A 26,170-nucleotide genomic window follows, 5' to 3' on the forward strand; every position below is an offset into this window, starting at 1 on the left:
AATTGCAGATGCATTAAAAACTTGACATATACTGCAAAAAATAACTTGATGTCATCATTTCCTAATCTTATAGTTTATAGTTTTGAGAATTTTTCTGACATTACCAGTTAGTGTAGCAACGGGTGAAAGGAGTTTTTCGAAACCTAAACTTACAAAAACATATTTAAGAACGTTAATGACTCAAGAAAGTTTAATGATCTAGGACTGTTAGCCATAGAAAAAGAATTGTGTGAAAGTTTAGAATTATAAAATGTTATTGATGAATTGGCAAATTACGTAGAAAGCAAGAAGAGTGTGGTTCTAACTTTAGTGCTGTACTGTATTTTGTTACTTTTGTTTTATATCTTGTGCATTTTTGATTTCAATAAAATTAAAATAAATAAATCGAATATTTTAATGAATTTTTTAAACTCCTGTCAATTATACAGAACTATCATAAAAACATACTAGTAAACTCCTATCGGTTGGGTTACGTTATATGTAAATCGACTCGCGATTCAATGATGGGGGCTGCCATATATCTCTAGCACACAGGCGACTAACAGCCCAGAACTGACCCTGATAATGAAAAAGAAACAGTTTTAAGGTTAAGATAACAGCGTTTATTTGGTAAAAGTTTAAAGATCGTGTTACGAAGGCGATTTGCCGACCATTTTAAAGTGTAGGAAGACATTCGGTTTTCTCGCATTTGTGACGTCATTTACGATCTTAATAGCTAAAGTAATTTTTAAATCATTTATTGAAAAAAGCAAAAATGTTCCAAAAATTACATCTATTCGGTAACTACAAAACAGACAAATCACTATATTGTGAGGACCGGGTTAAGCCCGGCCCAAAACCCTTTTTGTTATAAACCCTCACGTGGGAAATTTTACAAAAATTCGAAATTAAAAGGAGGTCCGGACTTCCATCCGGAAAGCATCTCCGTCTCTTAGGCCGCGACTCCACTAGCCGTAAAAGGGCCGTAAAACCCCTCACCGTAAAAGCTTTTAATCACGTGACCATGATATTTTACGCCTGAGCATGTCGTAAAACCAACGTAAAAGCGAGTTGAACACTGCTCAACTCGCTTTTAATCACGTGACCATGAGGTCACGTGATTAAAAGCTTTTACGGTGAGGGGTTTTACGGCCCTTTTACGGCTAGTGGAGTCGCGGCCTTAGTCCACGGAGATCGAATCACCAGCGATTCATCAACTATCGCGATTGGTGATCGGAGATAACGTGACCCGTTGTATTTAAGGGGGAAAAGGCTGATAACGGGGTCGCTGAAGGTCCGAATAAGACGTACGTTCCGTCTAATCCGAATCGAGAATCGGGAGCCGATCCCCGAGGACGCCGAAGCCCGCCGACGTGCCGCCATCCACCGATCCTCCTGCCGACCTCAACGACCAGAGAAAGTCCGATCCGAAGACCCGAGCAAGCTATTCGCTTGTGCCAGTAAATATAGGTGGCGTATGAGTCGACCAAAATGGCTGCCACAAAGGGTATAGCGTGCTTGACAACGTACGAGAGTTACTTGTGTGTTGTCTTTTTAATAACTTTTCTCTCTGTAGTCAAAACGTTTTATTCGCATTTGTATCCGACATTAATCCTAGTTGATTTCGTAGTTGTTTAAGTCACGATGATTACACTTTGTGACATTTTAGAATATGTGGCTGATCGAAAAAGATGTCTTACAGAAGGAGAGGAAATACTAAAACTGATAACTTCACATCTATCCAGCTCTTTCTCAGCAAACAATTCACTTCAGTTTCACCACAGCTAATTTTGCTGAGCTTAAAAGTCTTTTATACAAATGTTTTCACTCTATCTAATATAGGCCATCGTCAGGTTTAATATTATAAATGTTCCAAAATGGAACGTACCGTTTTCGAATATTTTACATATTTAAAATTCAAAAAAATAATTTAACTTTAAAATAAATTGAAAGAAGTGTGTATATTAAATAAATAAACAAACAAATAAAACAGAAAACAAAGCTAAGTAGAAAGAAATGATTTAAGGGTTTTTAAGTGCCATTCTTTTTTCTATTATATATTTCCACACTGTTGGAAGCGCATTAGCATCCATAGCATTTAGGCAACGGTTTTTCATTTTACTTCTATAAATTTCCACCTTTTCCATCTCCAACGCAATGGATGGAGAGTGCACCGTTTAAATGACTTTAGCCTCTTCCCATTTTACAATCGCTCCTTCAGTCTGTGCCATAATTGCTAATAGTGTTGTGTCCTTTGTCAAAATTGTATGTATGTTCTCGCAGACGTACCGCCAGGTTTCTTCTAGTCACACCCACATAATCTTTTTCGATTCCTAACTGTTGATTTTCAAATGGAATTTTATATACTCCAGCTTTACCTTCCTTTTTTACGCTGTCTTTATCGTTCCGTAGCAAGCTACAGATATTAGGTGCTCTTTTATAGATCATTCTCGATTTTTATAAGAAAAAGAGCATTTGATACAACGTTGACAAACGACACAACAACACAATATTATCAATTATAGCACAGACTGAAGGAACGATTGTAAAATGGGAAGAGGCTAAAGTCATTTAAACGGTGCACTCTCCATCCATTGCGTTGGAGATGGAAAAGGTGGAAATTTATAGAAGTAAAATGAAAAACCGTTGCCTAAATGCTATGGATGCTAATGCGCTTCCAACAGCGTGGAAATATATAATAGAAAAAAGAATGGCATTTAAAAACCCTTAAATCATTTCTTTCTACTTAGCTTTGTTTTCTATGTTTTATTTGTTTATTTATTTATTTAATATACACACTTCTTTCAATTTATTTTAAAGTTAAATTATTTTTTTGAATTTTAAATATGTAAAATATTCGAAAACGGTACGTTCCATTTTGGAACATTTATAATATTAAACCTGACGATGGCCTATATTAGATAGGGTGAACACTTTCTATTCTAACAAACTACTTTATACCCATAGCAGCCGCCATTATGTAGTTCGCGCTAATACCGCTAGGTGTCAGATCTATCGTTGGCACGAGCAAATAACAACGAAATATCCATTCTAGGAAGAGGTATGACCCCGAAAATTGTAAATTTTCTCTCTCTCCCGCGGTTAGGAACCGGACGCGTTAGAGTAGAGCTATTCTCTGTATTTAGTTTGTCTGTCTAAATAAATCGTTATTTGTTTTCATCATGGTTCCGTTTATTCGAATATCGCTTTAAACTTATCGACGAACCCACACGCTTCCTCCACTCGACCTGACAAATAATTACCCAATCCCGACAAGTCGGGATATCATAAAAATTTAGCCATCCGCGACAGTGGGGTGGGTCTTGCCGTCCTGTTCGCCGAAAAAAAGGAGGTAGGACTCTGTCCTACCTCCAGGTGTTCCCACAATATCGAATTTTATTAGTCGCTTAGATCAGTGATTCTCAACCACTGTGCCGCGGCACTTTAGTGTGCCGCGAGATTTTTGAAGTGTGCCGCAAGTGCGAATACCCATACATTAACCCCCTCCCTCCCTTCCAGTGTGGACATCATTTATGGATAGCCCCTAAACGTCTTGTAACGATTCAAACCTGACTAAAACGTGGCTACCGAAGACTCATTTACACTAAATTAAAATAAATAAGCCCAAAATAAAAACAGTACTTTTGTTTAATTTTTATTAGCAAATGTTCTAATCTCACACGATTTCTTATGTTAAATTTACGATTTATGCATCCGTTGTCATAAAAATTTGTCTTTTCACTTCTTTCCCAAGACGACAAATATTCAAATACAAAGTAACCGGTTTCAACTTATTTCTATTTAAGAAGTAGTTAAATAATTAAGAGATTAGGGAATCAGGGACATAAATGAAACCCTGCTGCAAGAATGAATTTTACTTAAACAACAAAAACTTAGCCAATCCCTAGCTGAGTAAACAGTGGGGACTGATTTCTTAGTAATATTAGATGTAATAAAAACAAATTTTTCCAGTTCAAATAGTGACCGAAAAGTTGTAAATTTTAGAAATTCCCGTGAACACCTGGTCTGAAACGAATTAGCTAGAAAACAAATGACAATCTATTAAGTTTAACATATTTAGATTTTTACAGCTATAGTGAGAAATGTTTAAAATTTATGACAACCCTGTCATGTCCTTTGAGATATACTAGTGATGAGACAAAAGAGGCATTTGACGCTAACCACTATCTGCTACCCTAGGGATTTGGCCACTTGCGTGCATGCACGTACTGCACATCTATCAGGACTTGTTCATTACTACTGTACTACGGTTCTTGCTGAATGGTTTCTTATGGATTCTTGGGACCATAAGATTAATTCCAACAATAAGTCAGAAGTTTAATAACATTAATATGTATGACGATAAATGACGATTGACAACTTAACCAGATTAGTGTTCTCTAACAGAAAAGAGTATTGTTCGGTTTTTTACAACCAGTCCTCCTCCCTCATTCCTATTTTCAGCATCTTTATTCGAAGCCTACGATCAAAGTTTGTCCTCTGAAAGAGTATTAGAACTGATTCTTTGTTTTAGTTTTAAAATATTTAGTATGTAATTAATTCTTTCAGGGTATTGAAGGCAGACTTGACGTTTCCATAAAGTTGATTATGGACGACAGCGTCCATTATTTAGAGGTGATTATAATAGATATCCTGTTCGAAGGGTCTGGGGATTGTAAAAATCCCGTTAAGAAGAGGTGTCCGCTATTCGAATTGTCCGTTAATGGAGATTTCACTATATTATGATTTCTTGTTCTGATATAATTTTGGAATTGTAGATGTTTGTAGCCAAAAAAGATTTCATGAAGCGTTTCTAGGAGTGAGAAAAAAACAACTTTTAAATCGCTTTATATTTTATTTTATTCGTAATTCTACGTTATAATCTCACGAGTTAGAGCATTCCGTTCTATACATTACTGTATTAATTTTTTTACGGAAAAATCGTTAAGTAAGTTGTCTATCTAAAAATTTAACTTATTTTCATTTTAACTAATAGTAATTATGAATAAAACATTCATAATTTGTAATTATAGTCAGAAAATACCAGAAATAGAGCTTCCCGCTATCGGCGCTGTTTGCCGCAGCGGCATAATTTAGAATTAATGCTCGTTCAGGGTATAGATCAGGGGTGGCCAACATACGGCCCGCGTAATGGGTTTATGCGGCCCGTGATTAATTTTTCAATATTAACTACTTAACTTCCAATAATTGGTCGAATGGGTGATTCGCGATACTTCTTCATTTTTTAAAAAAATTTCATTGTAGAGATTTACAACTTATGTATTCGTCTGTTATCAATTTACCCTTAGGGTTACCAACCGTGTCATTTTCGCCTGGAGACTCCAGTTTTGGTGACATTTATCCAGTCTCCAGTTTTACTAGTAATTTCACCAGGAATATCAATGTTTTACTTATTATTCTTTAATAATAAAATTTAAAATCGGTTTGTTAATTATTCTGTAACATTCACATTATTCCTCATATTTCCAGATCGAAAACTTTTGTTGAAAATTTGCATACAAAATCATCATTACGATAAGCGCCATCTACATTTCATTACTAAACACTCATGTCATCGAGATTACTGGAAGGGTCGCCATATTTCGCTACCATAGGCAGCGTTGCCAGATTTGGCTACTTTGTGCAAAATTTGGCTATCCTTTTATCAGTTTGGCATAAAAAATATCATTTGGCGCATTGGCTACTTTTTGGGCTACAGAAATTTGACTTGGCTGCGTTTTTGGCTACATATTATTTATAAATATATTATTTGAATAAAAATGCACTTTAAAATGGTGTTTCGTCGTTTTTTATTAATTAGAGACCCAAATAAAACAAATATTTGTGTTTTTCAAATAAATTTTTGTTTGTCTCCTTTATAATAAATGAATTTATTTATTTCTAAGTAAAAATTGAAATTGTCTATAGAAGTAATTTTTTAAAATATCCTTTTTTGTGATAAAGTTTTAATACTTATTACTATAATGAAGATATTCTATATGACAAAATAATTTGAATTCAAAATAACAATTTAGAAAAACTTTGAAATGAGGAGTTATCAACAGAAAAAATATGGGTGTCTATTTTTAAAATCCTTGATGTGACTGAAATCAAACAAATTGTTGGCAAAGTTCTAAGCGTACCTGTAAGCAATGCATTTGTGGAAAGAATTTTTTCTATAATGGAATCTGCAATCTGCTTGGAGAAATGATAAAAGTAGAATGCGAGTGGAGCTCGTTAAAGCAGAGTTAGGCATTCGAATTAATTTCGACATGAGCTGCGAAGCTTTTCATTCTTATTTATTTCAACATGACCAAAAAAAAATTATTGCAAGTAGCAAAATCAGAAAAAAATATATAATTTTAAGAAATAAGAAGCATTACAATTATACTTACTATACAAAATAATGTCGGATTGTTAACTGTGTAATACTATATATATAAATATATATACTGTACTCGTATATGATAATATAATTGTTGAATAAATAAAATATTGTGACTGTGTATTTTGGGGGACAATCCTCCAGGCGAGTAGTTGGCAAATGTTGGCAACCCTATTTACACTATTTCAAGAACGAAAGACCCCACACTCACTGAAACTCATCTGCCATTCCTCCATGTCACTCTGTTTAGCCCACTTTTAATTTTATTTACCTTATTCTTCATTTACAACTTATAAGATCACACAAGGGATATCTATGGAATCTTCCTTTGCAGTCATTTCCAGTGTAAAAACCACAGCATAAGGCTATGTCAGAAGCGTGAATTAAATTGAGGATTTCAAAATTTAACTGTTTTATTTATATGAAATAAGTGAAATATATGTATGTACATATGTGTATTATGTATGTATTTATTTATTTATTTCATATAATTAATCTTTGTTTCATACCTGGACTCCTTACCTATTTAACTTGCTAATAATTTATATACATCTTTTATTACAGCAAACTTTTAGTTTAGCAAACATTTTTGATGGCCTTCCTCAAGTTCGTTATAACGAGATTCCACTGAGGGCCATCAGGAGGTGGTGAGCTCAGAGGCGTAGCTAGGGGGCGGCGGGTGTCACCCGTGTAGAGGTGACACCCGACCGTGAAAGAATTAAAATCGGAAAGAAACTATCACGATGCTCTGTTAACAATCGAACACCCGGACTTGAATCCTATGGTAGCCTGTACCTAAAAAAAAAAGAAAGATAAAAGGTCAACGGCTCGCTTCCCATGACAGTTTCTTCGCTATGAGGAGACGCCACGAGAACTCGCACCAGCTTTATAAATCTAAAGTCATACGTCGCGACATCGCATATTCAATATAGCGTTCAAGTTGCTCGAGTGCGAAGATATTACAATTCAACAGTGTTTTATAAAAGAGTTAAAAAGGGTGACACCACGATATCCGCACCGGGTGTCACCATGCTAGCTACGCCACTGGGTGAGCTGGTAATTTTTTCCCGGACCCGGAGAAAACTTAGGACCCAGTAGTGGTTCCTACCTATAAATTAATATTATTTTTACTAAGAAAAAATAAAATTGTTTAAGATTAATTTTCAATAATAAGGAAATATTCTATGTATTTCTTTTGTTTAAAAATCAAATGGCAGAAAGGTCTCGCTCTATCTCAAGCCCTATTTAATTTTTACGAGTGTTCAACGACCTTGATTCCACTGTATTTGTAAGGTTTAGCGGTAAATTGAAGAATAGTCTCTAAAATATGAAATGGAAACTTTAACAACTTTGTACTAAAAGAAAAAAGTGATTGAAAAATGTGTTCCACGTTTTATCACGCATATAAATTCTTCTTCCAAATTAGTGAAAATCTAATTATTTTGACAAAAATCTTCTTCTTCTTCCTCAGCTTTTCCCACTCTATGTAGGGTCGCTGTTTCTGATGAGTCGCCTCCACTGCTCCCTGTCTTGGGCTGCCTCCACATTCAGATGCCTCCCTCTCAAGTCCTCCGCCACAAGATCCATCCACCGTCTCCGCGGTCGTCCCCGCCTCCTCCTCCCCCTCACTGACATCTGCATAACCCTTCTTCCCACATACTCTTCTTCTCTTCGTACCACATGACCAAACCACTTCAACCGTGCCTCTTGTATCTTTGCTTCTATGTTCGTAACTTTCACAGTCCCCCTCACACATTCATTTCGAATGTGATCCCTTCTCGTAACCCCACACATCCAGCGGAGCATCCTCATCTCCGCCACCTCCATCCTTTTGACATGGGTTTTCCTCAAGCTCACAGTCTCAATAGCATACAGCATAGCTGGTCTCACCACCACCCGATAAACTTTCCCTTTCAACCTAAGCTGCACCCTCTTATCACATAACACACCTGACATATCCCTCCAATTCCTCCAGCCAGCCTGAATTATTTTGACAAAAATATTTTCTCTAAAATGTTTCTAAAATACTTATAAAATATATTAATAACAATAATGTAGAATAAATATTGATTTATAAAAATATATGAGGCTACTTTTGAAGTGATCTTCGCATTAATTTATAATAGCCTATTATTATAAATTATTAGAACACCGAATATCAAGATATTTATATTGCTTTCTACTAAATATTTTTACAATAAACTAACATTTCTTTTGTTAAATTTAATCAAATGAAAAATAAACATATTAAAATAATTATATTTTCTGGTGGACCGTAAGATTATTCTTCGAAGTCTTCATTTTAGTAATTTGAAAATTGGAATAATATTAAATATTCATAAATTAGATCATATAAAGAGGTTATAAACGAATATTTTAAAAGTATGTTTTAATAATATATAAATAGGAAATTTGACAAATAATAATGGATACAAAATATTGGTTAATGATGACATATTTCGTCATTTAGAAATGTAAAACCAAATTCTATGTTGCGAATTTCTAAATATCTTTCAATTACTAAAGCTATGACGTTCAATTCATAAATCCAGATTATAATGATGAAAGATTGAAATTAGATTAAAGCGAGAATTACACAACGTATTATAACAGTCCTTTCAAATGTAATTTTATCAATTCGCTTTCTGTAGCTTAAATCTTTAGCAGATGGGATACAATTACCTAAATGACTAAATTTACGATTTGGGGTTATTTTAGATGAATGAATAGATTCGAAGATATATCGACTAATTGTAACAAATGACGAAGAAAAAGAAAAAAAAAAGTGATGAAGATTCCAGTCTTGTTTAAGGCGGAGCAGACAGCCTTGACAGATGGCACCCATTGAAGAAAGATCACACTCTTTCATTACACGTCTTCCTCCTCACGGGATAAGTTCACAAGAAAAGTTTAGCTATAAGTGTTAAAGCTAATTTTTAGAATTTCACTTCTTACTAAGCGCTTACGAATACGTTGTTTGTATACTCCATTATTGATACGTGTAATTGAGAAAATACGCGATATAATTTTACTTACAAAACTTAATAAATGAATTTTTTTTTTCATTTGTAATAAATTCTTCATATAAGCTTTAAAAAAATTCATATTTTTAAGTAATAAAAATCTCAATTTTAAAATTAGAACTAAAGTAAACTAAGAATGATTATCGCTTCGCTTTTGATAATTTAATTTGATTCCTAATTTTAAATCTTAATTGTTTGAAATCAAATTTCAAATTTTTAAAATTTATTCATTTTAATTTCCGTATTTGAATATTAGATTTTTGAATAATTTTATTTCCATATGTTTTGTTTCAAAATTATGACTTTTTCCTTTTTTTTCTTGAAATAAATCCAAATGTTTTTGATGGAATTAGAAAATATTTTGTCATACATTAGCAACGTCATTATCAATATTTTGTTAACGATATTGATGAAATTATAGAAATATTTTTTGTTTAGATAATTGAAATATTAGAATAAGTTATAATTATTCTATAATAATATAGCAGAGTATTATAATATTTTAATACAATATGTTTCAATAAAACGAAACGAAATTATAATAAATTTTATATTACATATAAAATATCTTCGATTATTTTAAAATAATCTTTTATACTTCATAAAGTTTTCCGTTTTATTATAATGGAAAAGGCAGTTTATTAAGTAAAAAATGGATATTTTTATGCAAATGAATTACTAACTCATTTCTTCAAAATTAAGTAATGTTATAGAAGAAAGTTCTATTGATATGTACAGTACATATTTTCTTTTAAATGCATGATTATATGCTTTTCATTTTTATAGTATTATAGAATATTCTATATTAGAAATGATTTTATTTTCTATATAAAGTATATAAAATAGTCAATTATTAAAATACAGAATTTATTAAGTTACTATTGATTTATTTATATTATAATAAATATAAGCATGTAACGGACTTAACGATAAATTTGATTGTAATTAAAATAATAGCATATAATTTATTTATGAATTACTAAGACTGATTTGTCACCATATTATCAGTAAGCCTGCGTTTTTTTTTTTTTTTCTTTCATTTATGTAAACTGTACAAACGTCAATATCATTAACGGAGATTAATTACCGAAATTCAAATAGATAATTAAAATCAATGTATTGAACTTCTCTAAAGCATTTACTTACGCCACATAAGGTCTTGCACTTTGTTTAAACCAATTCCAATTAACAATCTGACAACCGACGATATTAATTACTGAAAATTCCTAAATTAATTATTTTAAAATGAAAGTAAACACTTCATTTTCCGATTTTGTTTATAAATAATTTCGAAAAACATACGTAAAAATATTTCACGTTGCGTGCTTTTATGTAGGTCGATTTAAGAAGAAAACATTCTTTTACAAATTAAAAAAAAAAAGAATACTTATATGTAGAGCATTAAATCTTTCAATATAATATATACCAATCAGAGAAAATTTAATAAATGCATATGAAAGCATAAAGACATTCAATTTAGGCCTATATAACTAGGACTCTCTATTTTGATAACCTATAAATTGAAAATGCAGTTAATGAAATTGTTGACAAATGTACACTTAAGTATTATTTAATAGTAATAAACAGTCTAAAAATATTATTGGTACCAATCTTATAAGGCTTCTCATTAAGAGTTTCATTTCTGATTATTACACATTTAAAATTAAATCACACAATTCAATCTAATCTGTAACGAGCAAATATTTATTGTGACGATGTCACAATACCGGGTTGCAATTTTTAATCATATTTTTAATTTATTTCATTTAAAATATATGCTCTCCACCTTCAAATTAGTAGTAGCTTGCCCCTGTACAGCATACTTTTCCTGTTACAATAGAGTCGTGCCGGTCATCTATCTAATGCCTTTCAGGGGAATATTTTTGAATTAAAATAATATGACTTTCGGTTTGTATCGGAAATTCCTATATAATTAATCGGGGCCTTCTGCCCCTACAATTTCTACGTACATCTCGGCTTTTACGTATCTAACTCCTTTTTCGAGATTAAGAAGAGACAGACAGACGGACGACGGTGGGAATTTATAGGTTTACAATTTTTTCAAATTGCAGCCCAATATTATCTGTTAAATGTGTTGACAAAATCAAGCAAATGGAATTTTAGCTTTCTAAATCGGTATTTAAATTAATAATTGGTAAGAAAATTTAAATGAAAAGCAAACATTGTTAATTGGAGAGGATAAGATTCGTATCGAATATCTTTGATTTAATTCTGCTATAATTTGAATTGTTTCAATATATGGAAATTTCTTGTATTATATGCCTTAAAATATCATTTTAACATGAAGTTTTTGAATTAAAAATATTCTGTTTAACACATCTTCTAAATTTTATAATTTTTTTCTTTGTCTAATTAGATGTTGAAAAATATTTTAGTAAACAAACCTTGTTTATACGAATTCTACTCGTTTTTAAAAGAATTGCCCTTTGAAATGTATATGTAATAAATAAATTCATCGCTGGCATGGAGCGTTTATACATTGATTTAAATTATTCGACTTGATTCTAGATGGCAGCACTCGTTCTTTTGGCCAACTTGTACATTTTTTTACTCCATTACAGTTTTTTTATGTTTTATTTTTGCATCAAAGAAGGTCGTAATGTCATTAACAAAGTTTTATAATATTTATGAATCTATAAATAAAAATTTTCTGGCAGTAATTCATTTTTGAAAACAAAAATTTCCTGTATCAAAGAAATTCGTATGAATGCTTCAATGCAATTAAACGATATATTCCACTCCTTTTAACATTAATTTGTAACAAATTAAGTAACGTAAGCTAAGAATATTAATTAATAACATATGTCATAACGTTTAGATATTACAATAAGGTTTCGCTTTATTATATCTAATAAAGAGCAAAAACATTTTTAATATGTTTAGTCTGAATCAGTCTACAATATTAAAAGTACTCTATTAGTTTACCTTAGTTTAAACTTTTTATGAACACAAATAAAGTGACTTTAATTGCAATTAGTGCTATATAAGACAATAGATTTTTAAAGCAATTATTTTTTTTTATTCACTTCATTATATCTATATGTTTTATCGATAATATTGTTTTCATTAAGCTGGATTAACGTTTTTAAAGCTAAAAAACATAACTAGATCAAATAATTACTTCTAAAATATTGTAATATAACCTTATAATGACTAATTAATTAATGATAATATTATGCATATGGTTCCATTGAAATGTTTATTATGTAAAGAAAATGATAATAAGATTAATTAGATTTATAAAACTGTTACTGTAATATAAAAATAATAAATAAATCATAATTAAAAATCATATAATGTTTATAAATCATGCAAACATCAGTGAAAATTAATATTATCTACAGTAATATAAACTAGCGACGTATTTCTTAAACTATATCCTCGAAATAAGCATCTTAACTTACATCTTTTTGCCAATATTCAGTTAAATTATATAAATTAAAAAATTAATAATGCTACACTTTAAATACAAAGTAAATACAATTAGACATAAGATACAATGTCGAACAAAATCGTACTCAGAAAAACGTAAAAAATCAAGTAAGATGCCAAAATAATAATTACAATGCTGCTTAAAAAAACAAGAGCCTTTGATAATTTTTATTTTTAAAACGTTTTAAATGTTAATAAAAGAATTAAGCTTAAACATTTTTTAAAAAAGTTTGCATTTTAACGATTTTTAAGTAGTGCAATAAGAGAAAATAAATGATATTAATAAAAAGAAATTCTTGCTTAGTTAATAGATAGATGATGATTGATAACGATATGATGTAAGATCTAAATTTATTAAATGCACATGAAATCATTTATATATTTTTTTCCGAAATTTGTAAAATAAAAATAAAACGAAAAAAATACATTCTCAATATTGAAACGACAATTTATTTTAAAAAACTTGAACAGAACGAAAAATTTCAGAATTCCTATTTTTTAAAATAGAAATTCTGGTTTAAAGATATATATTATTTTAAAAATAAAATCTGGAAACTTTTTATAAAAAGCTGTTGAAGATTTTTCGTCCGGTTCTCCTGGATTTGAAATCTTTTGTGTTTGTCTAATTTTCCTAGTGCGTTACGTATTCCCTCTGCTTCTTCCGGATAAGAAACCAGGATGTTACGGTCACAACATCCGTAACTATTTTCAGAAGTAAACGACAAAAGGAAAAATTGCAATCGGGTCAAGTTCTTACAAAAGAGCTTCGGGCGACGCCATCTTTGATGTTGCTGAATGACGTTTGAGAAAAATATACGTATTTTATTTTTATTTTTAATGCATCATTTCGTAAATTTATCTCAAACATTAGAAAATAACACTTAATTTCTTTAAATAAATTTTAAAACTGCAGGGGTTTTTCTCTTTACGTAACTTTTATCTATTTCTGCCCGTGTTCCCTATTGTTTGTATAAATTTAGATTTCGTGATTAACATTTTTTTCCATTATTATTATTATTATTATTTTAAGAATGATTTCATACCAGAAGAAAGAAAAAGTAATTTTCTTTATTTTTATTATTGTTAAAATAATAATAAAAAAATATAATCGATCTTATCTGGTCGATGAAGTAAATCTTAAGATTCCAAAATGGAAATTGACGCATATATTATTTATAACAGAAAAATTAAGGTGTGAAAATTAATGGAATTTTGCCTCGCTCCTATTAAATTTCGGATAATTTCTTCTTAAAAAAAAATTTAAAAAATTCGATTTTACTAGAAATATGCAGAAATTTCTATAGATTAAACGCTTCTTTTAATGTACAATATTTTTTTACGACAGCGTTAATTAAGATGTTATATTAACAATGAATATCTTTTACATGGTAGGTATGTACAGTACATTAGTATACTTTTTCTGGTCAGGTTCCACTGAACTGGAACGATCGACCCGATTCAGCTAATAGTCTATATAATTCTATATAATTCGTAAAAAAGTAGTTTTTAATTAATTTTAAAATTAATTATAATCATTTTCTTGCTTTGTCTACAAAAAATAATTTTTGAATTACGTAAAATAACTTTTGAAAATTATATTAAAAATATTGTCGAGAATAGTTTTTGGTTTAAAGAATAATTACTATTTTTATTTTCAGACGGGTTTTATTCTCACCAACATTATTTTACGCTTACTTTCGAAATTTAAAAATATTCCGAGGCTTTTTCCGTAAATAATGCTTGCTATTGCTTTAAACCCCAATAAGACAACTCGTGAGTTTTCAATATATGAATTGAGCCCTGCATAAAAAAACAAATAAAATTGTAAAAGCACTCACGGAAATAATAAAAATTATAATTCTCGGAGTGTAGTAAAATTGCGTAATCACAAATACAAATTTTTAATGAGAAAATCATTAAAAATGCGATCAGGAAAATTTTTTTCTTCCGGATGATCACAATACAATTGTAGTATTTTCAATCCACATCACGCAAGATATTATAAATTTCTACCAAGGTAATAAAAATATATTATTACTATTAATAAATATTGAATAGTGTAATAAATACGTGGTTATATATCGAATGAATCCAATGTCCTTAGAGAGATGGGTTCATCCGATAAGTTTTCTGGTATGAAGGTAGGAATGATTGCATAAGTTAAGAATTTCAAAGCTATTACAGGAAGCGATATAAAAAAAATGAATAATTAAAATTCAACTTTCCCTGACATAAGATGAATAAGTGATAAAAGTGGAGGTCATTGTGAGGCCTGAAGCCCATTTCGGAACAGGTCTTGGAAAGGTGCCGAACAGTCTCTTAGCTATGCTCGGAATTATTCTTTATCGATATAAGTTTTTCTAATCGTATTTTAAATTGTTCTTTTTTTTTAATTTCTACGTAATAAAAACTTACAAGATTACATTTTAATTTGACTTAATTGAGAATAAGATTATTTATTTCCCTTCAGTTCTGTTAATCCGTTTACTTGGACTGTATCCATGAATAACTTTTCTTTTGTGTTTTAAATATTCAAGAACTTTTTTAAAAAAGTCAACGCTTTAAATGTAAAATACATTGTTTAAACATTGTAGCAAGTGTAGTATTTTAAAATTCTAGTTAAAATAACAAAAAAACACAAAAACAAAGATTCAATTGTAACTGTTTAAATATACATGAAAGAGCGTTTTAGTATCAACATTTATTAGTAATGGTCGGCTGTGTTTCACGCCTCTCCGAAACTATACATACTATAGCCATTGCCCCGACAGAATATCTATCAAGAGACAATAATCTCCAACACGGAGGACGAGTATTGGGGATCGATTTATCACATTTTACTGACTCAATATTCAACAATATTTACGGTCATATACTACTTCATTTCGTGTTTTAATACTTTTATAATTAATTATTAGGCATCTTTATTCCATTAAATTAAGCAAATTTGATTGTATGTAGTATGAAATTTACAGTAATCCTCAATAATCTACGAAATCTTATTGAAAATATCTTTTTAAGTTATATTTTGAGAAAATATTTTACAATTATATGATTAAAAGGAAAGTATCTTTCGCTATTATTTCCATAAAGAGTTCATTTAACTATTAAGATAATATAATAAATAGTTTCATTCTGAAAATATGATTGATTTTGCATATTTAAAGAAATTTATATAAACTGTAGAATTTTTTTACATTTCATCTAATTTAAATATATATATATATATTATATATAACATCGTTTGTTCAAATTATTGTGGATAATTGTTTGTGTTCAGACGATATTGAATCACGATCGCATCTTTTCTTTGATTTTTGTTATCGATTAATCATCTTGTTTATTGCGGAAGAAATATTTGGTGTATGATTGCCAGCATTAGTTAAGAAAAAGAATAATAATCTAATATGTGTTTTACAGATTGTTTTATAATATCCTATCCAATAAACTTTTCATAAATATGAAAATGAGTGTATATTAATCCTAAAATAATATTAACAGAATATAATGTATTATTAATTTTTATAGGGTTATTTTTTCTGTAAATTCTCATTTAAATTCTTTTTTTGTAAGATTGGTGCAACTTTAATTTACAGAAGCTTTCGAGAAATGATGAAATTCTACTTTAGTTTTTATTAAAATATTATAAGCTAATTATTTGTTTATCGTGCAGGATCTATTTAAAACTTTTTTAAATAAAACTGTAAAGTACAATTTTTAATTATTTACAAACATTTTAATTATTGAAAAATTAATTTATTCAACATTGCTTGCTCATAAAGCCAAAAATCATATTCCAGTACTCGATTAACATTACATAATTTGCTTTTCCAGGCTACTTTTAATGGGATCTATTATATATTTTCTTAAATATGTAAATCATTCAAGAAATCAATAACTATTTAATGTGTTTGTTGGTTTCTTAAACACGAAAGTTATAGCTTGTAAAAATTACATTATTTTTACAAACTATAATTTTGATAAATATATTCGTCTTTTTTATCTATCCCATAGTTTTATAAATTGTGAATTAAATATTATTATAGTAAGATCTTCAAATCTAAATACTGTATTGTGGAAATTTCGAATTGTGAATTTAATGATTTCAGATTATTTACTGCAATTATTTCCGAAGTATTAGTGGTTTTATTTATAAGGCAGTTTTCTTATTAGTTATAAACTGTTCATAGAGAAAAAAGTGAGGAATAGAAGACGAATTTATTTATTTATTTCAATATTATCTATTTTCATTAAAGTAATTGAAAATATCGGCAAAGATTAATTTATAAGCTTCACTTTGGAACATTTACAAAATAGTCACGTAAACAATTTATCTGACAAAACAAAAATATAAATTTATCTTCTGATTGAAACTTTCTTCCCTCGTAATTATTACAGATAATTATCGCGAGTAATAATCATAAATTATTACTTGTTTGTTTTGCTCATAAAATGCTAATGAATAGGCCTATACAGTATTTTTTACAAATACTTTTAATAATGTTTAACCACTTATTTAAAATATAATTTAAATTTTGTAAATTATATTATACAATAGTCTGATAATAAAAAATTAATTTGTTAAGATTATTAATAACATTTATTATTATTTTTTTTTTTGTTATCCATACAATGTAATAAGTTACTGTACGTCATTGCTCAAATATATAATATTTATCACTATAAATTATTATAAATCTGGATTTGAATTTGCAATCTCTGCTAGTAGCGTAACTAGAACCGATATTAGGGACTTAAATTAGATCGTTTAAACCTACATTTACTCCTGTACCACTACGGATGTAGCCAGTAGCGCTGTGGGTGAAGAGTAAACTCAGGTATATTGTGTATATATGTGTATAAGTGCGTGTGGCACATTTAATTTTTTCCTGTACTTATTTGATTTGTTTCTTAATTCGTTTATTCACAAAGGTAAGGAGGACCCGGTACCCCTTGGTTCCGGTTCCCTTCCTAGTTACGCTACTCATCTCCACGTTAAATCTTGAAAAAAATTAACTCGAACGAGAATAAAATACTTATCGAAACTTTTTTTTTGACCTGATTTGATTTTGATAATTCTATTACATGCAATTGAAAAAGTCTTACTAACTAAAAATTCAGGACCGACCCGAAATAAGAAATTTTAGTTTAAAATTGCTAGAAAGAATTACTAAAACTGTTCAGTTAAAAGTATTTTTAAAGAACAGTATGATAATTAACAATTTTACTGGTAGATTTTACCGATATTACAGAATATAGTGAGCATTAAAATTATCATTTATGTTCAGAAGAAAATGGTGAAAGAAGAAATAATGGAAAAAGTAAAAGAACGATGTTTGAAATAAGAAGACGGAAAAGATTGAATATTGTCAGCCTGTTTAATTCTCAGCTTGAAAGCATCTCAACAAGGATGAAGAACAAGAGACCGCCCCGCATCCCTTCGCATCATCATTTGTCCACAAAGGGGCGTCTACGTGTCACCGGCTGGTGCTGTTAACGATCGTCACTGACTTGACTACCAACAAATTCTCAAACTTCAACTGAAAAAATATAAGAGAAAACTTTATCAGTCCTCCGAATAAAAATGAAAATATTCTCATTCCAATTAATTGGAAGAAGATAAGTGTTTCACTTTTTTCTAATATTTCTAAATCTTTTTTTTTTATCAAAGTGATTCTTTTATCCGCGTATAAAAATGTAATTTCGATACGGATCTACGAATTATATGAAACTTGGTAATAATAAAAGCAATCGATTTTTATAACTGTCGGGGATTTTTCGAAAATAAGACATCTCTAGTGAGTTGAGAAGATCTGTTTATCTTGTGCATTTTTGCTGAGCATCATTCATTCTTCTCTTTCAGATTAATGTTCTCAGATGAGATCAGTTAAGATTCTGAGAGAACGTCATGCGTTTGTGTTTATTGTCCGGAAGTAGAATCGTCGATTTCATCCCGTTGCTGTGACAACGGAAGAGAACACATCAACGATGACTCCGAAATGCCATCATTCTTTATTGTAGTGCGAAAAATATAGTGTGACACGGTTAACCTAGCAAGACGATAAACTTAAAACTAATATCTTTTCCTTAAATTTTGTTGCGTGAATTAAATATTCTTTGATGTTTTATAAAATTCTATTTAGGGCCGTAACATAGATAAAAATTCAAAGGACAACGTTTAATTTATATAAATAGCAATCTATGTATCGCTACAGATAGTTTATCCGGCATTTTATTGGACTCGATGTGTGCGACTTTTAACCTTATTGTGATGCAATACAAAATAGATACAAATTTTGGTGAATAGCCAAGAAACGCGATCAGACCGTATCGTCTCAAGGACAATTCTAGAGGAAAAATTTGATTTAAATTTTTAACCTCATGCTTAGGCTTATAATTTACTATCTGAACTGCGAGAAAAGCTCTAACCAGTTCGTTAGTTGGTTAAAACTTATCAGGTGACACGAAATAACGGCTGTTTCGGTGACGTCTGAAGGTACCGTTAAGGGTTTGTCGTGAGGTGGTCAGGTAAAGAAAAACAGGTTGATCCAAGGTCGACTCGTTTCCACTCTACCTGTCCTTGCTTCGCTAGTTGATCAGAAGCAGTCGCCCCTCCTCCTCTGCCCAGTTAACGTGGGAGGTTTTCATTCCTCCCTCGTGGGTCGTGATATCTCAGGGACACCACAGACAGTAAATAGTAATTACCATTAGAAAAATGACGTGACAGTTCTGGTCAAGTAATCTCTTTTCTACCTGTTGGATGGGATAATCCATACACAGTCACTTATTACAACAAAGATAAAACTGCTTTTAAGAACTTTAATTACAGATAAAAAAACAACTGCAGTTAAGAAAATCACATTGTTAAATTTTTGTCTACTCTACTTACAATGATTATATAAAATATAACTGTAATATACAGATTACATAAACACGTAAAGGAATGCAGAAGTTTTCTTTATCTTAAATTTTCATTTGTTATTGTCGTTAAAAGTTTTTCAAATTTTAATTTTTGGAAACGAAATATTAAACACATTATTTCTTTAAAAAATCGGTAAAGGTGAAAATCATGTTGTTATTAAAAATTATCGCATAGAATCACACAAGGATTAAACGAATGGTAATCGTGAAGAAGAATAAATTTAAAATGTGGCATCCGAGTCTGGTTCTAAAGATCAACATCGTCTTCTGACCCAGCACTGCTTTGTGAAGCTTCAATTTGACCTTGAATTATCCTCTTCCTATTATTTCCGGGTTTTGGAGAAACAAAAGGAGAGTAGCTGGCTTCCTCGTGAGAAACTCGTAGGTGGCAGATATTATCAAAAAGTCTTCACGGGTTTAAATATCTTAACCCTTAATCTACGACCGCCATTTTTAACTGTAGTTCCTGTTTGACCCAGCATAAATCCAAGTCTTACAAGTTACTAATTTTTTCTTTCTTTCGAAACAACGCGTAATGAGAATATTTGAGACAATTTTTTGACAAATTTATATCCTACTGTTAATAATAATTATAATAACACCTTTAATAATTTTGCCTTGAGATTATTTAATCTTATTGGGTGACATATTTATAAAAATTATTATGCAGAATGGAAAACGATATGTGATACAATATATACAAAAATATGTTTATTTAACATACATAAATAGAAAAACAAAATATTATTATGAAAATTTTAAAACACACAAGGGAAAAATAGATAAAATATAGAAATGGTTGTATATACAATTTGTATTCATTCCAAGAGATTTTTCGAAAAACTGTTGTTTTTCGATGCATTAAAGGATATGATTCTATTTATTTAACCAGATCTTGCTCTTCCGGAGTCTTCTTGATCTCTTATCCGTTACTGTAGCAACAGGAAATCACATAAGTTGGCTCAGAAGAGAAAAAATAATAATGTTCCCGAGTGCGACTCGATTGGTTTGTATTGTGTATACTAGTTATCTCCTTAGGTTACCATAGTTTCGCTAATTTTTATTTGTCTTTTAAACTACTTATTTGACAACAATATCGTCAAATCGGTCTTTTCTTGGCTCGACTTTTTTCCATTTACCTTCTCTAATCTGTTTGTTTGTTACCATTAAGATCATGAGTGGTTTAAGATAAATCAGGTCCTTGTTCTAATTAAGATCCCCAATTAGCAAAGAGCCTGAGTAATCTCTTACTATTTTATCTTCTAGCAAAGAAGACATTGGTATAATCTCACTTTAATTGATATACCGTCAACTTCTTTCTCCCTCGAAACTCTTTCACTTTTAACATTCAATTAATGTCAATAAATACTTTTATTTTGTTTTATCAGATTAATAAAATAAATTTCAATATAAATTAATACTTATATTCTGTAATTAATCCCTTTATTAACTTACATTTTCCTGCAAAAATTCCACAGTAATAGAAAATTTACCTACGATCTATTGTATGGATATTCTTCATGATCTTGTTAATTTTGAATATATTTAATTTTTTAATAATTGTATCGTTTTGTTAATAATGTAGTATATCATTTGAATATTTATATAAAGCAGATTAAATCTAGCAAAGAATCTAATATTTTGAATTAATACTAAACATATACTGCGTGTAAGATGACATTGAAAATATCTTCCGACAATGAGTAGTAAAGCTTGCTTAATGCTTAAGCAGTCACTTAGATAATTGTACATATTTTCTTCTCCAAAAACTAAGCGTAAAACATTTCATTATAAGCTTAAACTAATTTAAATATCGAGACTAACACTCAAACTTCATTTTTTTTCCTTTCTCTCCCTGTGCTTAGATAGAATGAGGGTCGTCGAGAGGGGGAACTGGGGATTTCCCCTGGCCCGGAGAAAACTTAGGGGCCATATCTCTCTATAAATTAATGTTATTTTTACTAACAAAATAAAATATTTAAAGTCCTTTGATTAATAAAGAAACATACTACGTATTTTATTTCTTCAAAAATTAGAAATAAAAAATGACAAAAAGGACCCTCTCTACCCCGGATCTCGTATAAGCCCTCAATGGCTCTGGATAAGATGTATGGTTTTAATAAGTTTGTAAAAGTCAGAGATATAACTAACTACTAAAATTGTTTTAAAATAACTACTATAAAATATATAGGCTGCTGGAAATTATTATTATATATTTTAGAAAATTTTCTTCGTTTTAATGCAAATGTCAATTTTAGGATAGCGATGAAAATAATCTTATAATACGTTACTATTAAATTTTAATTACTCCGTTTAGAAAGAAAATTTACATTCACACGCTCCATTACACAATAAATGAATACTATAATAATTTCAATGAGTATGGGTTAAGACATCGATCCTAGGATGATTAACTAAGATAATATTCGTAGCAGGAAAATATTACGCAGTATCCGAATAAAGGACGTCCAACCCAAGACCTTGCGGTTTAGAGGCACGAATCATTTCAAATAATGACTGAAGTGGCATTTTAACCTCACTAACACCTTGACACTAGCGATCAACTCAAACCGGTTCTTTTCACAATTGGACTTTCCGCATTTTTGGCAAGGGTGGGAATCCGGATCCGCGATAGACCTCAGGATAGCTCCTCGGACTCAAACGTCTCTGCCCAGCATTTTCGAGCAAAGGAAAAGTTTATTAGATGAATAATTATTCCTGCCGATTAAATAGTGTTATTGCTTCCTGACTTACAGAGAATATTTTTATATATAATAGCAACTCCGTTGCAATCTTTAAAAATATTTTATGTATAAGCAGAGCGGGCGGTCGAGAACTTGTATGGGATCAGGGGATTTAAAGCAGACCCTTTTTGCCATATTTATTTTCTTTTCTTTATTTATTTTGGATAAATGAAATACGTAAAAAGTTTCTTTATTGATAAAAAGTAGTTTTAAAGATTTTATTTATTTTTATTATTAAAAATACATTAGTTTTTACGGATAGGAACTACTACGGCCCCTTAAGTTTTCTTTGGGCCCAGAGAAAAATCTCCAGCTTCTCCCTCTCGATGGCTTTGTATGTAAGTAAAATGTGTTTATAATCGAAATAAACAAAGATCAGTGTTATCGCTAATAACTGTTGATGATAATTTCGGTTGTTTAATTCAGTTATTTCCATTTTGAGAATCAAATATTAATTAATTATTTCACCATTTTAACTTGCTACAGAATTACGCATTTCGCTGTTTCCTAAAATATTCCATTTATAGATAACAGACTTTGAGAAGCGGAACGAAAATATCTGTATTCAAAATTTTCTTTAATGTCGTATATCGAATTATCGTGGACTCGAAATGAATCCGTCCTTACTTCCGGGCTTCACCGGAAGTTGTAAGATCGTCAACAATACCGGAAGCATTAGCTCTTCCGGAATTATACAAGGCACGTGATTCTCGGGAGACATCCATGTTCCGGATTTCCACTGCATCTACCTGACAAACGCGATTTTCGCTTTACATATAATTTCCACTATGGCATTCACACTTCCAGTGAACGAAAAGAACCACCCGTTTGATGACCCCGTTTTAATGACAAAGCTATGATTCTGCAAATGACTCGATAAATGACCTAATCTGAATGTTATGAGGAAAATTTATTAATAATAATTAATTAATTTCTATCCGAAATTGTCAGATTTTTGTCTGAATCGATTATTTTAAAAGTCTCAAAAAATATATATATAAAGGCGAAATTAATCAATCAAAACTCAATATTATCTTAGTTTAACCTATTTCCAGATAAGCTCATTGATTTCATGATTATAACACGTGACTGAGTTATTTTCTTTACGGACATAGAAGATTCTTTAACGTGGTAAATCTACTTTGATGTTAGATCGTGACGTATTTCGATCATAACGTGTGTTTCAAACCGATTTAAAGTAAAGGGAGCCTAAATTTCTTATTGTAATCAATTGGAATCTATAATAGCTACACTCAGTTTATGACCTATTAAAAAAAACCTATATGATAGAAATCTACATTGCTCTTTTCGTCGTATTCTTTCTTGGAAATACTTCATGAAATATAATATTTCCAATATGTTACATTAATTTTATGTAATACATTGGTTTAATAAACTACCTATACATTAACTACCGAAAACTTTGAATAAAAAAATAAATAAAGGTTTAAAAAATGATTTTAAACTAATAAAGTAATAAATTAAATCGCTTTAAGATTATCGTATCATTAATCATAGTTAGGTTATCATATTAAGACAAAAATAAAATATCCTGCGGTATTATAAATTTGGCATTAGGAAAAAAATAAGAAAAAATGGGGTCATTTATTTGCCAAAAAAGGTTGTCGTCTCGTAAACTTACGAAACTTTAATTTCTAAGTAATTCTTGGAAATCTCTCGGCACTTCTTTCGTGCTCAATTTATTTTATTTATGGATAATTGTTTCGTTTCATTTGGACATAACTTGTTTCAATGTATGTATTAAACATTTAACTTCCGTACTCGAGTTTAAATAGATCGATAAAAGGGATAATCCAGACTCGAATTGTTAGGTGAAACGAAATTCGAAAGAGAATTGCGTCTCTTTCCAAGTGTTATCGTGAAGAAAACTTCTTTTGACCCACTTCACACAAATTACCTAATCAATTCGCTTGTTCTGTTGCTAATCGAGCAAAAATACCGAGAGTTATCTAGTTCTAAACATCCTTTATTACACATAAATTTAACTCGAACGTAATATATTGGTAAATAATTTTTGGAACATCATTTCCTGGAGACTGGATTTATTTCAGACTGGTGGAACAACGCAATTCATAGTTTCCAACATTTCTCCCCGTCCTATTTTATATCTAATTAACCGAAACGTTTCGTCAATATCTATCCCTTTGTCACGGATGTAGCTAGTTAATTTTGCTCCAAATAACCGCGATACAATGGAACGAGATGATAGCCAAAAGCAATTTACTGGCAGGAAATATGTTTTCAAATTTGAACACCAGATGGCAATAACGGCGTAAACGATTTTAGTTCGCCTGTTAAGCTACGTAATTTCTTTTCTTTTTTTCTTTTTAATAGGAATGCATAGTTTAATTTTGAGATGATTATCGACGTCATAAATATTCATAATAGGAAAAAATTAAAGGACTGGTATCTGGATTTTCAACATCACGCGTTGGGTGCGTGGCACGATCGAATGGAGATGCCGATAGACGAATATTGGGTAGAATCGGCCTGCCTTAATCTGTCTATTCCCACACGCTCTATTATTATTCATTCAACGCGTAGCTTTCTATAATACCAACTTTGCTACTTCCGCAAACAGAAAACCGTATTAATGGCGAGTGTTGCTATGCAACGGGTTCACTGGACTTCCAATAGCGTCACGTGACGAATCGATTTGCACGTGCTCGTGTGACGTCATGTTGCTAAGAAACGTTTTATTGTGGTTCAATTGTAAATTGTGAGGGAGCGTCCCACATAATACGTGTTTCTCTAAAATATTTAAAAAGTTTGTAGCCAGACGGTTTTTCTTTTAATTTTCAATACGGGTTACGCAAGTCGAAGGATCGCTCGTGGCCACCGAAAAAGTAGGTTAGCGGCAGTAGGGGTCTTGTCGTTCTTTTGACTGCACCAGCGACGCCCGCAGGATGACATGGGAAGGAGGGTCAGTAACACCATCCCATCATCCTCTGCTTTAAGTAGGACATCCAACAGGTGAATTCCCGACATGCGTCTGTATACAAAACTACGCACCAACAGCTCTGTATCTTTTAAATACAAATCTATTCTAGTTGGCTTTATTTTATCCACTGTAAAATTTTGGCGCTATAACAAACTTCTTGGCCATTACTTACCCAATTATTTATGCGTCCAAAAACACAACGTGATTAACGACTTTCGCGTATTTTTTAAATTATTTTTCTACTGTATTTAATTGTTAGACGGTGCTCCGCTCCGCCGAATACCGAGAAAACGGTACGTGAATATTTGCGTGACGAGTTTTGCGTGACCTGTCGGTTATTCGGAGTGGCTCCTCGACAACATACAAATCATGGACTGCCGTCGGTAACAATAAAGGAACTTGGGTCACCAACCGCGTGGCCCGGATGATATCGACTCCCACTGCTTTTTGTCACCAAAAATTTTGCCGATCACGTGGACATCACCATAGCAATCAAGCGCTTATTTTGCTGAAAGAAATCAATCGCGGGATATAAATAATGTTTTTAAACGTTTTTTTTTACAGCATTTACCGTTACAAAAAAGAAAATAAAATAATAATTTCCATATATATTTACTATTATTTTTACTTTTATTTTTTACTTTTACACGAAAGAATGCGATACAAATAAGTGGGAGGCGTACGATAACATAGAGAATCAATA

Source organism: Centruroides vittatus, unplaced genomic scaffold (genome assembly GCF_030686945.1).
Source record: "Centruroides vittatus isolate TY-2023 unplaced genomic scaffold, ASM3068694v2 scaffold_386, whole genome shotgun sequence".
NCBI lineage: Eukaryota > Metazoa > Arthropoda > Arachnida > Scorpiones > Buthidae > Centruroides > Centruroides vittatus.